Below are 18,271 nucleotides of genomic sequence, written 5' to 3'. Positions count from 1 at the left end.
TTGGCACCCCGTCCATGGTGTCCCCCGCATTGTGCCCCGAGTCCCCTGAGATAGGCTCCAGGCTTCCCGCAACCCTGTGTAGGATAAGCAGCACAGAAAATGGATGGATAGAGCTTATGCACCACAACCTGACTCTAGGAATCATCTCTACGTAACTAGATCTTGCACTGACCCAAAGACTTTTGTATTTCCTTACATATACAGTACATGTGGCAGAGCATGGTAGGACTTTAAATGCTAAATCATGTCACCTGTCTGGAAGCATCTGCACTCATTATTGTCTTTAATTTGTCAATCATCCAGGTAAACATGCAGTACTGTGCAAAGGTCTGAGGCACATGAAAATAGATTATGCAAAGGAGTGATACTTTCAAAATATCCATCCATCCATCCATCCATCTTCAACCACTTACTCCTTTTCAGGGTCATGGGGACCCTGGAGCCTATCCCAGGGAGCATCGGGCACAAGGCGGGGTACACCCTGGACAGGGTGCCAGTCCATCGCAGGGCACACAATCACACACACGTTCACACACTACAGACACTTTAGACACGCCAATCAGCCTACCATACATGTCTTTGGACTGGGGGAGGAAACCAGAGTACCCAGAGGAAACCCCCACAGCACGGGGAGAACATGCAAACTCCGCACACACAGAGCCATGGGAATCAAACCCCAACCCTGGCGGTGTGAGGCAAACGTGCTAACCACTAAGCCACTGTGCGCCCTACTTTCAAAATAATGAAATGAAAATTTAATATATTTAATAAATATATTTAATCTAAATCAATTAGATCAGCGTGTAGTGTTGCCACTGTTGGCCTTGCAACAGTTGTTTTACTGTTGTAAAAAAAAAACATTATATAAATAAGTAAAAATACTGTATGTAATTTGGGAACTGTTAGACAATGAAGTTACTACTGCATAGCTGTCTTTCCTTCTCACTCCTTCATCCAGATATATTAATATTTTAGTCCCCACCCGACCTCTGTTTTCTTCAGAGTAATAAAACCGTGTAGGCTCACACACTGAATTGGTCAGATCTGTATGCTGTGTGCACATAACTGGGTGCGTTCAAGGTTACAGAGCCCACCCCTACCGTGTGAAGAAAATAACAGAGGAAGAGTGACAGTTCTTGTTGTCCATAGTCTGCAGAATGTGATGGTGCAAAATAAAAATGGAAAGGGTAGCAAGAGAAGCAAAATGGATGGGTGGAGCCAATTATGTACTGCGTTGTCAGAAAGAAACTGTCTGCATTGTAATTGTCAACCAAGTCGCCTTATACCATGACTGAGAATACTCTTTTCCTCAGTCCATGAAGACTACACGTTTCAACCAAGCCTTAAGTATGTTGGTTTATAATGATCTTTTTCATTAAATTTCTTTTTCTACATGAAAGCTTTAGTAAGAAGAAACAGACTAAATATAAGGTGAAGTGCATACTCATGTGAGTTCAGCTGTATAGTATAACACAGCAAAGATAGTGGTAAAGATGTAATAAGTGGATTGAATCAATTATATATATATATATATATATATATATATATATATATATATATATATATATATTAGCAGCACAAATACACTTTACTGCCTTAATGACTAAAATCTGGCAGCATACCACTGAACATGGTGTGGGAAAGGGGGATGGGGATGGGGATGGGGATGGGGCTGGTGGGGGGGCGAAGCAGGGTGGGCGTGCAGGAGAGAGAGGGAGGAGACATGGATGACGGAGAGAGTGTGAGAGGCACACACTCACACGCAGCCTTGCAGAGAGAGAGAGAGAGAAAGAGAGAGAGAGGGACACAGAGAAGAGGACAACAGTGACACCGGGAGAAGAAAGAAAGAGATGTCTGCTGAAAAGGTGCCTCTTTCTCAGTTACTTGCCGGCCCTAACTAAGACACCATGGGCTGCATTGGCTCCCGCACTATCAGTAAGATCCTTTACTGTTTTCATGACATTTTTATTAGGCTTAAAAAGGAACCAGGGTGGTGGAGTGGATGATGCTAGCACACACACCCTACCGACCAGGGAAAGTGTCAGTGTTTCTATGGAAACCCTCTGGTTAAAGGCTGTTTGTCTTCGAGGATAGACTATGATTTCTAATTGTCCTGAAGGGATGCCAAGAGAAAACGGATGAGCTGAAAGGTCGTGGATTCAGCATTCATACGAGGGGGTTAAACCGCCACACAGGAATCAGGGACGGGAGTGGGCTGGTGTTGTAGAGACAGTGATGGAAGCAAGAAAGGAAGATAGGAGAATAGATGAAAGATAGTCCTTATGGGATATTATGGTGTGGAAGATAAGGATGAATAAAAGGAGTGAGAGAAGACATAAAAGTGGTAGAGGAAGCAAACATGCATGTGTGAGTTTGAAATGGATCTTCGAAGTCTCACCAAGTTTATTTAGAGATCTGCATTATGTGCAGTTGAGTTTGTGTGTGTGTGTGTGTGTGAATGCCATTTAGCCTGCATTTGATCAAACAGCACTTGCAATGAGTAGAGCTAATTTGAAAACAGGATTTGATGGCAATTCTCAGCATAAATCATTACTATTCAGTGCTGCTCATTCTTTAGGGACATTCACAGCTGCCATTCAAAGAGTCGAACCTATTACATCAAACCTGGGCCACTGCCTGAGCTGGAATGAAACAATTGGCGCCATATTTGACCTTTGATTGTCATTGAGTCAGCGCGGGGGGGGGGGGGGGGCTTGGCGGCAAAGTGCTGTTTTTGTCTCAGAAAAATAGGGGCCAGTGTATACTTGACACCCTACAGTGAAGAAGTAGCAAAGTAGAGCAGAAAATTGGACTGATTCATCTATTGTCCCTTTCAGCCAAAGTACATCAGTTTCTGCTGTTTTTTTTTTTTTTTTTTTTTGCCCATTATAATAGAAAGGCATCATGAAAGAACTGCATAGTTGCTGCTGTAGTGTGAAGGTGTAGTTGCCCATTCAGCTCTGGACTTTACTGGGTTTACTGTTTGCAAAGAGAAACATGGCTCTCATATTTAGCATGATGAGCTATAATTAGTATCTGGTTTATAGTGAGAGAAGGAGAAGAGAGGAGGTTTGATGCGTAGAATATGGGTCAAGTGCTTATCATACAATAGTCCACTGTCTGGTCTGTTGCAAGAAATCATCTCTCTGTCTCTCTCTCTTTCTCTCTCTCTCTCTGTATATATATATATACATGCACATGGACATGCAATTGGACTGCAAAGGGACTGTATTGTGATTGTGATTAAATCTATATTTCTAACATGTTGCTCTAGCTGTTCATAATTCCTGTTGTAAACTTATGGCTTTCTAACCTCAGCATAGTCATAATGCTTTAGTCCTACAATTTACAGACATAGTACTTGTGATAGTACAAAACAAACACTTGAATTAGAGCCTGTAGAGAAGCTGGGAGCTTGTCAGGTTGGCCAGCTACAATGTGCTACTATGTACTATGTAGTATATGCAAGAGGATTTTCAATATACAGTAATGTATCTTGCATGGCTGTTATTACATTACTTTATTACATATTGCACTATGTGAGAGTTTCTATTTGAAGGGATTGGATTGATGGAATGACTTGGAATGACACAGTTTTATTGACAGTTTGACTGAATAGAACTGAATTTGACCTTTTAGCATTTTGGCTCAGGTCAGGTCAGGTCAATGATGCCTGAATGTAAGGTAGTTGGATTGGCAACTCTAAATTGCCAGTCTTTAGAGCATCTTACAAGCTTCAGTGCCTGTAACTGTTGTCATATGTTGTGGTCATGCATACCATAAACATGTTTGCTGATAAATTTGGACTACATACATGTTAAATAACCTGGTACCCACTGTAAAATATAGTGGTGGGTCTCTGATAATTTGGGGCTGTTTTGTAGTAGTAATAAAGGGCTCTTGTGAAGAAGTATTATGATTGTTTAGCCCAAAGCCTGGTTGTCTGGTTGAGGTTCAGGCAATAGATAGAGCTTTCAACAAAAGAATGAGTCAAACATTACATTTACAGAATTTGGCAGATGCCCTTATCCAAAGCGACTTATCTAATTTTTTTTTTATATATACAACTGATCAGTTGAAGATTAAGGGCCTTGCTCAAGGGCCCAGCTGTGGCAGCTTGGCAGTGCTGGGATTTGAACTCACGTTACAAATGAATTTGGGTTACAAATTCATTGTTTGCAATAACCTTCTCAGTCTCCATGTTTAAACCCTACTGAAAAGCTGTGGTCTAAATTGAAAAGGGAAGTCCACATGCGCAAACCTAAAAAACCTAAGAGCTTAAAAAAATTCTGTATGAATAGTAGACCAAGGTCCCTCTACAAGTCTTGGCAACCTTCTTACTCATTACAGAAAAAGAATCAATGCTATTATTTTGTAAGGATTTTGTATAAACAATGCACTATTAAAAACATTGTGCTAAAAAACTAGTTTAAAAACCACACACACAGGGTATTTCTGTCTTCAATTTTGTCTTCAGTAAGTAAATAGCAGCTCAATTGGGTTGAGGTCAGGTGACTGACTTGGGCATTTAAGAGCAGTCCATTTCTTTGCTTTTAGAAGCTCTTGGGTTGCTTTCACAGTATGTTTTTCAGTGATCATCCATCTGTACTGTGAAGTGACGTCCGATCAGTTTTGCAGTATTTGACTGAATCTGAGAAGAAAGTATAGCTCTATACACTTCATAATTCATCCTGCTACTTCTTTCAACAGTCACATCATCAATAAACACCAGTGACCCAGTTCCACTGGCAGCCATACATGCCCATGCCATAACACTTCCTCCACCATATTTGACAGATGATGTGGTATAAGATAAGATAAGATTTACCTTTATTGATCCTCCATAGGGGAAATTCAAGTTAACATATCAGCACAAGTAGGAAGAGTGACATCAAAGAAAAGTAAAGAATTTCATAGATACCTAGATATCAGAAGTGCAATAATTTAAAAATAATATTTGATAAATGGAAATAATAATAGAAACAATAAAATAGATCAGTGTGTATGTACATATGTTAGAGTTCTGTTTGTATATATACATGTGCAATATCCTTAGCATTTATGTGCAATGTTTGTAAAAGGACAATTAACAGTTGAGTGTGTGTGTTTGTGAGACTCAGTCAATGGAGTCGGAGGTATTGGGTACTGTTGCATTGTGGAGTCTGATGGCTGATGGCACTAAATCCCCAGACGACTTGTTGGCTGGATGAATCTATGGCTGAACGTGCCCCCGAGCCTCCTCAGATCAGCAGAGAGAGGATGAGAAGGATTGTCCATGGCAGCTTTCCGCTACCCTCTCATCCTTTTCTCAGTCACTTCCTCCACACTGTCCAGTTCCAGCCCCACCATAGTGCTGGCCTTTTTCACAAGCTTGCCCATTTTGTTGGCACCACAAGTCCCAATGCCACCTCCCCCGCATACCCCAGCAAAGAAGATATTGTTGGTTAGTACACACTGGTAAAACATGAGCCTCCTCAAAAAGATCATGCTTTGGATCACGAGCCCTTCCTTTCTAGTCCCATCATTCTGGTACAAGTTAATCTTGGTTTCATCTGTCCAAAGATGAACTGGGCAGACTTGACTTGGCTAGATGTTCCATCCATCCATCCATTTTCTATACCGCTTATCCTTCAGGGTCACAGGGAACCTGGAGCCTATCCCAGGGACCATCGGGCACAGGGCAGGGTACACCCTGGATAGGGTGCCAATCCATCAGGCACAATCACATATACATTCACACACCCATTCATACATTATGGACTAGCATATCTTTGGACAGGGGGAGGAAACCGGAGTACCAGGAGGAAACCCCCACAGCATGGGGAGAACATGCAAATTCCTCACACACAGGGCCGTGGTGGGAATGTGCTAACATGTGAGCCAAATGTGCTAACCACTAAGCCAACGTGCGCCCTTGGCTAGAGTTTTTCTTCAACATGGAAAGAATTCTCCAATCACCCACTTTAGTTGTTGTATGTGGTCTTCCAGGCTTTTTGGTGTTGCTGAGCTCACCAGTACAGTCCTTCTTTTTAAGAATGTACCAAATTGTTGATTTGACCACTTCTAGAGATTCTCCTGTCTCTCTGATAGGTCTGTTTTGTGTTTTCAGCCTAATGATGGCCTCCTTCACTTGCATCAATACCTTTTTGGACCACTTATTGAGAGTTCCCATGAACAGCTACCAAATTCAATTTCAACACTTGGAACCAACAGACCTTTTATCTTTTTAATTTGTCATGAAATAATGATGAAACTGCTTATTAGTCAATTGTCCAATTACCTTTGAGCCAGTGAAAATGGAGGGACTGTAATAAATGGCTCTAATTCCTAAACAGTTAATACGATATTTTTGTTAAACCCCTTGAATTAAAGCAGAAAGTCTACACTTCAATCACATGGTCCAAAGTGACTGGTCAATACCATGATTTATAACCATGCTTCTGTTCAGTGCATGATCCAACATGAAGAAAGATAGGACAGTTCAGAGAGAGGGTAAAAGAGAGAGACTGACTGACAGAGTAAATGAGACTGCAAAGAATGAGTCAGAGGAGAGGAAGGTGGGAGGGAAGGACTGAGCAATGTGGAAGAGGAAGGTGGAATAAAAGGATTGAACCAGTATAAATTAGTTTAATGTACAAGAGAGATCAAAAGTCTTGCTTTAAGTACTGAAAATGCTTTTGTTATAATTTTCTTTCTTACAAATTACTTTGGTTTCCATCCAGTTTACTTAGTAATTACACATGGCCATTTACCATGTAGATTGATGTGTAGCAATTTCTGGATTGTTTGCCTGCCTGATTTTTTATAAATAAACTGTGCCTGATTTTTGGCCTTGCATCGGGATTTGCCTATTGGACTTTGCTGCTTCTGTTTTGCAATGATGTGCATAGAAATGAATAAAACATAATAACAATAATTTCCATTATTATACACATGCCGTTTCCTCTGAAAGTATTGGAACAGCAAGTCCAAATCTTTTGTTTTTTCTATACGGTGAAGACATTTGTGACAGACATCACCAAACTGTTGCCTTCTTCTTTTGTGATTAGTAAAATTAATGAGCCCATTCCAGAAGAAGCCATGTAAGCCCAAGACATGTCACTAAATCCACCATGCTAGACTGATGAGCTCGTATGTTTTGGATCATGAGCAGATCCTTTCTTTCTCCACATGTTGGCATTTCCATCACTTTAGTAGAGGTTTGTCTTGGTCCAGAACTTTTGTGGCTCATCTCTGTATTTCTTTGCAAATTCCAATCTGGCTTTCTGATTCTTACTGATTCTTATATGAGGGGTTTATATCTTGTAGTTTGGCTTCTATATTTCTGCTCTCAAAGCTCTGCTCTTCTTTGAATGGTACAGTGTGATACATTCACCCCTGCCCTGTGGAGGTTGTTTATCTTGTCACTGACTGTTGTTTTTGGGGTTTTCTTCACAGCTCTTACAGTGTTTCTGTCATCAACTGCTTCTATTTTCCTTGGTTGACCTGTTTCATGTCTGGCTGTTAGTACACCAGTGGTTTCTTTCTTTCTGACGACATTCCAAATTGTTGTTTTGACTATGCCCAATGCTTGTGCAATGGCTCTGAAAAATTTTCCCTCTTTTCTCAGCTTGAAAATGATGTGCTTTTCTCACATAGACAGCTCTCTGGTTTTTATGTTGGTTTATCCTTTTTAAACAACAAATGTAGTATTCACAGGTGAAACCCAGGGCTCAAACCTAAAGTAGACATTCAGAGCGATTAATTATTTAAAAACTCAGTCTAATAGGGCACACCTGGGAAACAAGAAACACCTGTCAGTAACATGCCACAAAATTTTTATCTCTTAAAAAATTGGTGGGTTAAAACAAAAGGTGCCAAGACAACAAAAGTTGTTTAACACATCTGTAAATATCAGGAAACAAAAGCTGAAAGCCTGACCATTGCATATTCATCTTTCGAACTCAAACCTAAATTTATCAGTGTATAGAACAAACAAAATAATTGGCCTTAAGGTTTCAGTACTTTTGGAGCAGACTGTATATGACATTCTTTTCTATTCCACTTCAGATGCAGAGCATGTCCGATAAATGCTCAGATTAACCTCTTTGTCAAACCTGCGAAATGTAAACCCCATTAGACCACTCTATTCTTCTTGGGCTACATCCTGACTGTTCAGGTGTTAAATATGGATAAGGGAAGGAGATAACAGAAACCAAATGGCTACACATATCAGTATTTTTTACTGATGTTTCATTCAGAACTAGCTGCATCCCTCATGTCTTACATCCCTCATGACTTACACCATTTATCAGCACTCTCATTCTGAAAGACCCTGATCCTATACTACAATTCATAGTGGAGTTGAACATCCCCGATGTAGCATGCCCCCTCAATAAATGATAGTAAAAGGCTTTAGTGATGGTCTAAACAGGTTTCTTTCCATATCTTTGTCAACCCAAACCAAAATAAGAGCTGGAAGTTAAAAATATACACACAATAAAATAAAATTACATTGATATATATATATATATATATATATATATATATATATATATATATATATATATATATATATATACATACACATTTTATACATTAAAAAACTCAAAGCTAATACATTGACCTAACTAATATCATAAAATTATACACCAAATGAAAAAGTGCTTGGTATAGACTAATTTTTAGAACTGTACTAGCCTACAACTCAGTGTATCACCTCACATAGAAAAAAAACCCTACAATGAAATGTAAATTGTTTGGTTTAACAAATAAATATAGACCTGTTATGGCCAATTTGTGTGAAGCATCACGTGTAGCATCACGTAAAGTATTGCATCGACCTCGTTCAGATCCATTTTAACAAGCATTTAAAACCACATTGCTGCATTAAATTAAAGCTTGTATACCCAAACACACAATTAAACGCACAAACTATTGTCCTCTTAAGGCCAATTTAAATGAGATGTGTTGTGTAAAGCATCACATGTAGCATCACATAAAGCATCTACGCATTGTATAAACTTCATTCAGCTCCACTTTTACAAGCATTTAAATCCACACTGCTGCGTCAAATTGAAGCCTGCACACCACGCTGCTCTTGTTTGACGCTTTATGTATATACCTTTTTTCACTTGCATCTGTAAGTGAATTGTAAATTCAATAGACACCCACTGAAATCTTAAAAGCACACTTTTAAAATGTTGTGCACTTTATTTAAAATCATAATTCAATAAGCACAGTCCACATGACTGCATAAAGCACGTTAATAAATAAAAGCATGTTTCTTTTGGGCATTTCGTGCCAGTTTGTATAGAAATATGGTCGCCCTCTCTATGACTATTGGAGCAAAATAAAAGAACAGTGACTGTCCTATTTGTTTCTGTATTTGTTTTACCATTAGTTGTCAAAGGTTTCAGTTTTAGAAAAAAATAAGTGGGCAAAATGTTTGTTGACTGCTATAATTTAACAATACATTATTCTGCTACTGTATAGTATAATATCACCCTTAATACCCCATATATATATATATATATATATATATATATATATATATATATATATATATATATACTGGTGTTGAATCTAGTACACACTAAACATTTGTCTACAAATGTAAACTCATTGGTAGAACTTCATCCTTCACAATCATTATTACCATGAAACACAGTGTCAGAATCATCAAACAATAACAAGGTACCACATCAATATCTTAACATATAGTCTTCATAAACAATTCTAATCACAGGTCTTATTATTGTCAAGACTAGGTAAAAATGCTTAATCACCTTATTTGGACTCTACAACTTAATACAGTGTCTGGGAGAGAATTCTACCATTGAGAGAGCACTACACTTGGCCACTGCCATTTATCACAACAAATAGCCCTACAGCAAAAATCTCCCCAGTTTGAACAAGCATCTTAGTCACCCCATTTCAGGAACAGATTGTTAAAACAAGCTAAATGTACAGCCTCTGTCTATGTTCTGAGTGTCTCCATCGCCATAACCAGCCCTCTTAGCATACATGCCCTGGAAAGCAGCCCTGTTGTCACTGGACTCACTGGATTCCTCCATGCTGAAATTGTTTCCGTTCTGGTGACCAAGTCTCCCCTCATTTCACTCCATAAAAGAAAATTTAAATTCAATTCAGAAAGTAATTCATGCTTTTCAACATCTCAAGGACCACTAATTCACCAGTACCCTTATCCTCTGGTACCCTGATAAGTCGTTACCATTCATGGTTGAAGTGACATGTGATGTCCTGTCTCACAACAACCAACAGGAAAAAAGACAAAATGACCTCATTTAATCCTCTACAGGTCTCCCCCTCTTCCAGCATGCTTTATGTTACCAACCGCTACTGTTTCCATGGTTTCCACTGATGATTAAATGAGGAGAACTGAGCAAACCTGAGAAGCAGTACATGTCTTAATTCAATGTGTAGCGAGAAAAAAAAGGGGGTTAAGCAGACTAACATTACAGACCCTATGATTCATTGGTCATTGGTTATTAGACAAGGTATCTCTCTATTCTATTGGCAAGAATAACCTCTTATCTTATCTTTCTTTTATCTTATCTTTTATATATATATATATATATACACACCTGCATATTCATACAGTTATGCAATCAGCTAATCATGTGGCAGCAGGTCAATAGTTTCAGTTAAAGTTCATATCAAACACCAGAACAAGAAAAAGTGTCATGTCTGTGACTTTAACTGTGGCATGGACATTTGTACCAGAAGGGCTGGTTTGAGTATATCAGAAACTGCTGCTCTCCTGGGATTTTCAGTCTCTAGAATTCAGTGTATCTTAATACATTGTGACTTGTGCTACTCATTGTAACATTCATTCTCTAGACTAGTGGTCTCCAACCCTCCTCTTTGAGATCTACTTTCCTGCAGGTTTCACCTCCAACAAAATCTAACACCTGTTTTAGTTGATCAGGAACATCTTTGGGCAGTGGTTAGATGGTCAGGTGGGCACCATTATGGTTGAAGCTAAAGTCTTCAGGAAGATAGATCTCCCGGAACACTGTTCTATACCATTCCTACATCCCTTATACTATGTCATTTCTATTTTATATTGAGTGCAGTGTTAGCATTATAATAAGCCATACTTACTCTGTTTCCCCTCAAACTGTTGACTCAGTCTGCACTGGTGGTAAAATAGCCTCTTGGACTTTGCCCACTCTCTGTAAGCTTCCTCTGGATGATACCAGTCTTTTTATGAGAGAGTTAGCATCATGGAAATAAATGGACTACATATCCATACATACACTTAACCAACTCCATGACTATCGAAGACATTGTTTTTCGCAGTTTTATGTTGTATGTGTATCTGTCAGTACTTTTTAAATGTTGGACACAATGAATCTTTGCTCTACCAAGCAAAAAGTTGATGATGGCACCTCCACATTCTAGGCCAAAAGATCTGTCCCCAGTTTGTTTCTGCATGCTTGGCAGCGGCAGGTGGATTTCCAGTGTTTTGCCAGGATGCAGTATGAGCATTGTGTAAGGAATGCAGTGTTTCTTCTGATTTGTTAAGATGAAATGTGTATTTCTTGTATAGTATTTTTTCCATAGTGCTATTGTGAGGACCTTCTGTTTTGCAGAGCTAAAGCAATGTGCTTTAAAATATGTTGAATGTGTAGAAACAGTTGAATGAGAATACTGACTGCAATTTGGATAAAACTAAAATTGCATCTAAGTGTGAACGAGCTTGTAATTGTGTGTGGCTGTGTACTGCCTTGCATTAGACTACAGGGTGTATTCCTGCTTTGCGCCCAGAATTCCCGGGATAGGCTACGGATCCACTGCAACCCTGACTAGGATAAAGTGGTTACTAAAAATTAATAATTTAACCAATTTTTCAAAAACTAATTTCTCCCTACACAGCTGTCATCATTTAAATATGCTTTTTAACCCACCAGACTTAGCCTTGTTCATTTTCTTTTCCTCAGCTCCAGTATTCTTTATGCTCTATCTCCAGGGTAAGAAAGACTGATTGTGGAAATGGCCCCAATGCTCAGAGGTGCCACTGTACTTACAGGAAAAGGAGCCCAGCAATTAACAATTAATCAGAGAGAAGAGAGAGATTTTGTAGGATAGTGTAAGAAAAAAAAATGATGAGGGTGTCGAATAGCACAATGAAGAATAACTTTATTGCAGCGAAGCAGAGACAAAGTAAATAAAGCACTTCAGGTTCATCGGAGTCAAAGTGAACCTCAAACAATATCAGCTCAGACATTTTATACTGTTTTTTGTATGTAAATTACAGATAACAATTGAAGTGATCCTTTTCCGTTCTCACATCATTGATGTCATTACAGGTGTGACAACCCAAATGGTGGGGTGATACGATTGTCTTGGCAGATGTCTTTCTGAATGGTAGTTATGGTCACGTGCCCCTGTGTTCATGGATGGTTCTTGATGTCCCACTGCTGCTCTGATTGAATGTCACTTCACGTGCTATTATCCACATGTTGCTGAGACTGAGGTGAATTATCCCTTATAATGAAGCCTTTTTGGGGGATGTTCTTGTTCTACCTTGGAGTGGAATCTGCTTAGAGGCAGACTGTAATTTCTTACAACAATGAAATTCATGAAGGCTGTAGATAAATTCTTCATACTGCCAAGTATAACTGCCAAGTATGCGTATTAGCCCATCCGGAACACTGAGCTTGTCTCACATGGTAAAAAAAAGTGACATAGGCTGTGGGGAAGATATTTTGCAGTAACTGGTCAACCAGTCCGGCTAATGTCTGTGACCTGTTGAGGTGTGATCGTGTTCAGTGCCACAGACGATGCAGTTTCCTGCAGTCCCATCAAAGCCCAGCACAGCAGTAGATGCACCATTCTTTTTGTCCTTTTTAAAATTATGCCAGCTGTCAGTGATATGCTCATCAAAAACAAGGGGATCTATCTGTTCAAGCCCTTGAGCCATTTTAGTACACTTCTGACACCACGTGCATGTGTGCAGAAATTGACAACAGTGAAAATCATGAAGAGTGTAAAGAGAACATGTTTGATTTTATTATTTTTTTTACCAGTTCCTTGCTATAACTGTAGTCTACAGTACACTGTTGTTCTGTGTCCACATCACTACCCATCAATGTTCATCAGATGTTCTTGTTTTACTGCAGTTACGTTCTTGATAACTCCCAGGTCATGAACTAAATATTATAAACTAAAAATAATGAGGAGGCTCAAGTTCCAGTTCAACCCAAAGGTGTTCAGTGGGGTTGAGGTCAGTTTTCGGTTTGGGGAAGAAGCACATATGGGTGTGGTGGTCAAGTGTCCACATACGTTTAGCCATATAGTGTATTTCAGAACTCAGTGTTCATCAAGTTGTTCTGGTAGTGTATTTAGGCTTTGGGGATTTAGATGTTAGAAACCCTTTATTCGCTCCCTCATGGCAAAATCAGAAAAGCAATTGTCAAGAGGTCACAAGTTTAAATCTTGAGAATGCCACAGCCATGTTCAGGAGTTCAAGAGAATATTCAGTTCAGTTCATTTGTATTTACCTCTGTGATTCAAAGTCATTCACACTGCTTGAAAAACCTCTTGTGGAAAAGAGGTGGAGATAAACACCCATGCATTTCACAATGTTAAAACTAGATGGCAGCACAGACACTGAATTTTTATTAATGGTATCTTTTTTGCAGATATCAGGAAGTACATACAGACTATTATAATTATGTTAATGACTGGGCTTAGGGGAAATAAAAGAGAGACCTATTGCACAGAGTGAAACCAATTTACAGTAAGAGGCCTTTAATACAGACATAGGCTTTGTTAGAAATCTTTCAGAATTCAAAATCAGGTGTTAGGAAGCCAGCCAAGAGCCAGCTTGTAGCAGTATTGGAAATGTATGAAGTGCATGGTTTCTATGTCTCTGGAGTATGTTTGGTATCTGGTTAGATTTGGTCAGGTCTGATCTGATACACAATAAGAATGAACAAGATGAGAGAGCACCTTCCTAGCACTTCTTCACACAACAAGGTCACAGTCATATTCTCAGTGTAACATGTTTTACGTGTCACAGAGTTACAATATGCGAGTCATCATGATCATATTGATTTGGGTAAAACTAAAACGAACATAATCCAATTAACAAGAAAAACAAGGAAAATATCCCACAGCCTTTTCTCTTTACATGGAGAAGGTAGAGTTAAGTGTTTAAGGTAGGATTAAAGACTCATGTTATTTTAAGTTTGGATGTTGGAAAGAGTAGAATTATATTGATTTATTTAGCAGCATTTAACCTTAGATCTGACAGAGGACAGAGAACTGCACATTCATTTATTTCTAGAAAATGATATTAATGATAAATGATAACCCCAGATGGTAACACATTATGTCATTATGTCACTGATGGCAGTTTGGTGAATGTCATTTGGTTTGGCTTTTTGTGAACACAAACAAAAAAAGAGATGTAACTGATGTCCAAGGGCTTGCATAAGCTTGTTCTTCTAATTGCTTTTAACCTCCCTTTCTCTTTTCAGCGGCGGAAGCAGTTCCTGTAAAGAAAGATGGAGATCAGGTAAGAAACACTGAATACAATTTCCATTTACACAGAGACAATATTTTTGGTTTAGCGCACATGTGTCAAACTCAAGGCCTGCAGGACACATATTTGATTTGATACGTGAAGATTTTGTATCACTGACTTGTTTCATTCAGCCTGCATATACAGTGCTGCTGGAAAGTTTGTGAACCCTTTAGAATTTTCTGTATTTCTGCATAAACTTGACCTGTAAAATAAGTCCTAGAACTAGATAAAGAGAACCCAATTAACCAAATGACGCAAAACATGACAGTTTTTACATTTATTTATTGAATATCTTTGTCGGAAAAAGTATGTGAACCTTTGCTTTCAGTAACTGGTTATTACTAGAAGACAACTCTTTGGGAGATTAACAGTGGTGCTGGATTTCCTCAATTTGTATATCATCTGCTTCACAGTAGTTTCTTTTCCAGCCTGGTGAGCATTGATAACTCTTTTTCTGAGCTCCTCAGGAATCTCCTTTGATTGAGGCATGGCACACTTCCATTCCACACTTCAGATCAGACTTTGATAGCAAAGACCCAAGTTTATGTTATTGAAATATGGGAGGGCTGCTAAACTCATGCCTGATCCCCTTCACTGAATCACCTGACTTCAATTACCCTTTTAAATTAAATCATACTCCTAGAGGTGTATATACTTTAGCTGACAAAGATATTTAATTTTGGATAATTTTGCTAAAATAAAGGTAAAATCTGTGATGTTTTGTGTCATTTGTTTAATTGGGTTCTCTTTATCTAGTCTTAGGACTTGAAGATCTGATCACATTTGAGGTCAAATTTATTCAGAAACACAGAAAATTGTAAAGGGTTCACTATATATATATATATTCAGTGTGTGTTTGTGCATGTGTGTGTGCATGTGTGATGAAGGAATTGTAATGATGACTTTGTTGACCTCTTATGCACATCATCACAATTACTGCACAAAACATGCTATTTAACTTGCATATAATCAGCTCTCTCATGTTCTCTCTCTCTCTCTCTCATATATATATATATATATATATATATATATATATATATATATATATATATACTTAAAAAGACACTTTAATAACTATAATAAATGTTATCACATAATAGTTTATAGAGTTGAATATTTCAGTCTTGGGCACTTTAATTGTTTTTTATATATGAATTTTGTCTTATACATTTATTTTATTACTTCTGCATTAAAAAAAACATGTCACATAAACATTAAAACTCAAACCTGTTTTGTTTTGTTTTTGTTGTTTTTTTTTGTGTTTTTTTTTTTTTACATACGCTTCCTCCACAAGGCCTCCAGCATTGTGGATGATCCACCCATCCCTCCTACAGTCTATTTGCCCCTCTGCCATTCAGCAGAAAGTTTTGCAGAATTTGCTAAAGGATTGCCAAACTGGGTAACAGCATCTAACCCCAAGCTGTCAGACTCCTGAATACCCTGCTGCCCCCCACCACACACATCACCCTGGGCTCTACTCCCAGCTAATACCCTTCCCACCACTGCACGGACACTTGTCCACTTTATATTGCTCCTTATATGTCACCTTAGTAGTTTTGTTCGAGCAAGAATCACTGTCTACGACTTACAGTTTACAACACACCGACACTTTGATAGCACTTGTTCACAATCACGGTACTGCACTGCCACTTTAAACTTCACTTCATTTCAGGTTGCAGCTATAGACCAGTGTTTAGTGTAAAGTCGGTGTAGTGAAGAAATTGTCTTTTTTTGCCACTATGCTTACTAAGCCCACTGTTTCCCATCAACCCCTCCCTTCATGTGTTTCTATTCTTATGTCCTGTCAGTATAAACACAGTGTACAGTATGTCATACATGCATGTTATTTCATCTCACTGTCTACTGTAAATTGTATATGGTTGTGATAGCAATAAAGGGCTCTTTGAACTTGAAATGTTACAGAAAAATGTTTGCATGTCAGAAAAAAAGTAATAGATTCAGTAAAAGACCACTTTTCACTTTATTATTAATAATAATGCTGGCTGTTGGGGATTACCTGATAAATCTAGTGAACTAAGTGTCTCATTAACATTATGCAAATATTATAATACACAATGGGCTCATTTTTTTTTTTTATTAGTCAAAATGTGTTGGTTCAAACATATCTTTAATAAGACCAATATGTCATCTGGGAGGGCTATACAAGTTATATATCCCTGAATAAATCAATAATATGACACCATTCTGACTCATGCGGTGATATCCCTGATGTACTCAAACACAACAGTTGCATGGTGTTCTATATTTACAGTGCTAACAAGTATGGAATTTATCCTAGCCAGGTGACAGATAACATAATATTACTCACTAAGGCATGGGAGTATTACGTTTCTCACAAAGGCCACATAAGCTCACCTCCAGGGGGCCTCCGTTATCTACAGTATAGTCACATAACTGGCTTTCTATCCTCGGAGACATAACCTCATCAGTTGTTCCACTTCACCACCTCCCTTCTTTTCCTGTCTAATGGCAGTGTCTCTCCAGTGTCGCTAGTCTACTCATACAGAGACTGGGGTGGCTCACAATCAGACATTTAGTGTACTAATCCCCTTTCAAATTGCTTCTATTTATTTCATTATGTAAGTGAAACTGTGTGTGTGCATATTATTGTGAAAATGAGACACAAAAAAGTCTAGGTTGTGTGCATGCAGTGTACATTTTTTGGAAAAATAAAAACTATAATGATTCATTTAGCGTTTATAATTAATGTAAAGTATCAGCACCAGTCAGTCAACCGCAGTCTCACAAAATGCTTGTAGTTGCAGTAATGGTCAGTTGAGTAGCAAGTGCATAACCACTATTATGTTACTGTATATGTATAAACATTGTAAATAAATTGTAAGTATACAGGAGCATCTCAAAAAATTAGAATATCGTGGAAAAGTTATTTTTTTCCATAATTTAATTCAAAAGTGGAACTTTCATAGATTCTAGATTCATTACACATAAAGTGAAATATTTCAAGCCGTTTTTTGGTTTTAATCTCGATGATTACGGCTTACAGCTCATTCAAATCAAAAATCCAGTATCACTGGTAGTGCTGTGACCAAGCACTGGTCTGCTGGTCTTGTCTGCTGATGAAGCCTTCTCATCAGAACACACAGATATACAGTATACTTCAATAACAGACAGCTGTGCTTTCCTATTTTATAAAAATATTAGTCACCACTGTAGACTCCATATAGCTATCGAGAAATTTAATTCCTCACTACATGCTTAACTTAACTCTGAATACAACCCTAAAATGTAAGAACAATAAATTATTGCTAGCCTTGTTGCAACCCCCTTGGTTGGTTGACATCAACATCCAGAATGTAGGAAAGAGTGAGCGAGGGGGTTGGGAAGTTGGGAGCTGCCAGTTAAAATGTGCTGTGAAGTAGTTCTACTACTACTACTACTACTACTACTACTAATAATAATAATAATAATAATAATAATAATGGTCCAACATGGGCGTTATGGTCAGGTGTCAACAAACCTTAGGTCATATAGTGTGTAAATTAATGTGTGTTGCAAGGCTATATATTTACTTAGATAAAAAAAAAAAAACTTTATTTTATTTTTTCCCCCCTCTGCTAAATCTCTCACTCACTCTACCTGCTCCTCTGACTTCATCTTCTCCTTATCTTATTGTCTGCTTTCCCTTCAGCATGGACGGACAGAGTTTTCTTGGGAAGGAATCAATGTGAGTGAGTAGTTGACCTCTCCCACTTT

The 18,271-nt window shown here is 38.3% G+C and overlaps 1 long non-coding RNA gene across 1 annotated transcript; it reads left to right on the top strand.

The window, feature by feature from the left end:
* Positions 1-1,914: 1,914 nt before the first annotated feature.
* LOC128616086 (uncharacterized) lies at positions 1,915-16,344 on the top strand. Its single transcript, XR_008387350.1, has 3 exons — positions 1,915-1,935; positions 14,490-14,527; positions 15,831-16,344. It is a non-coding gene; the product is annotated as an uncharacterized LOC128616086 (long non-coding RNA).
* Positions 16,345-18,271: the final 1,927 nt, after the last annotated feature.

This window comes from Ictalurus furcatus, chromosome 12, assembly GCF_023375685.1.
Source record: "Ictalurus furcatus strain D&B chromosome 12, Billie_1.0, whole genome shotgun sequence".
NCBI lineage: Eukaryota > Metazoa > Chordata > Actinopteri > Siluriformes > Ictaluridae > Ictalurus > Ictalurus furcatus.
The sequence above is the reverse complement of the archived record's forward strand: the minus strand, read 5'-3'. Positions and strand labels throughout refer to the sequence as shown.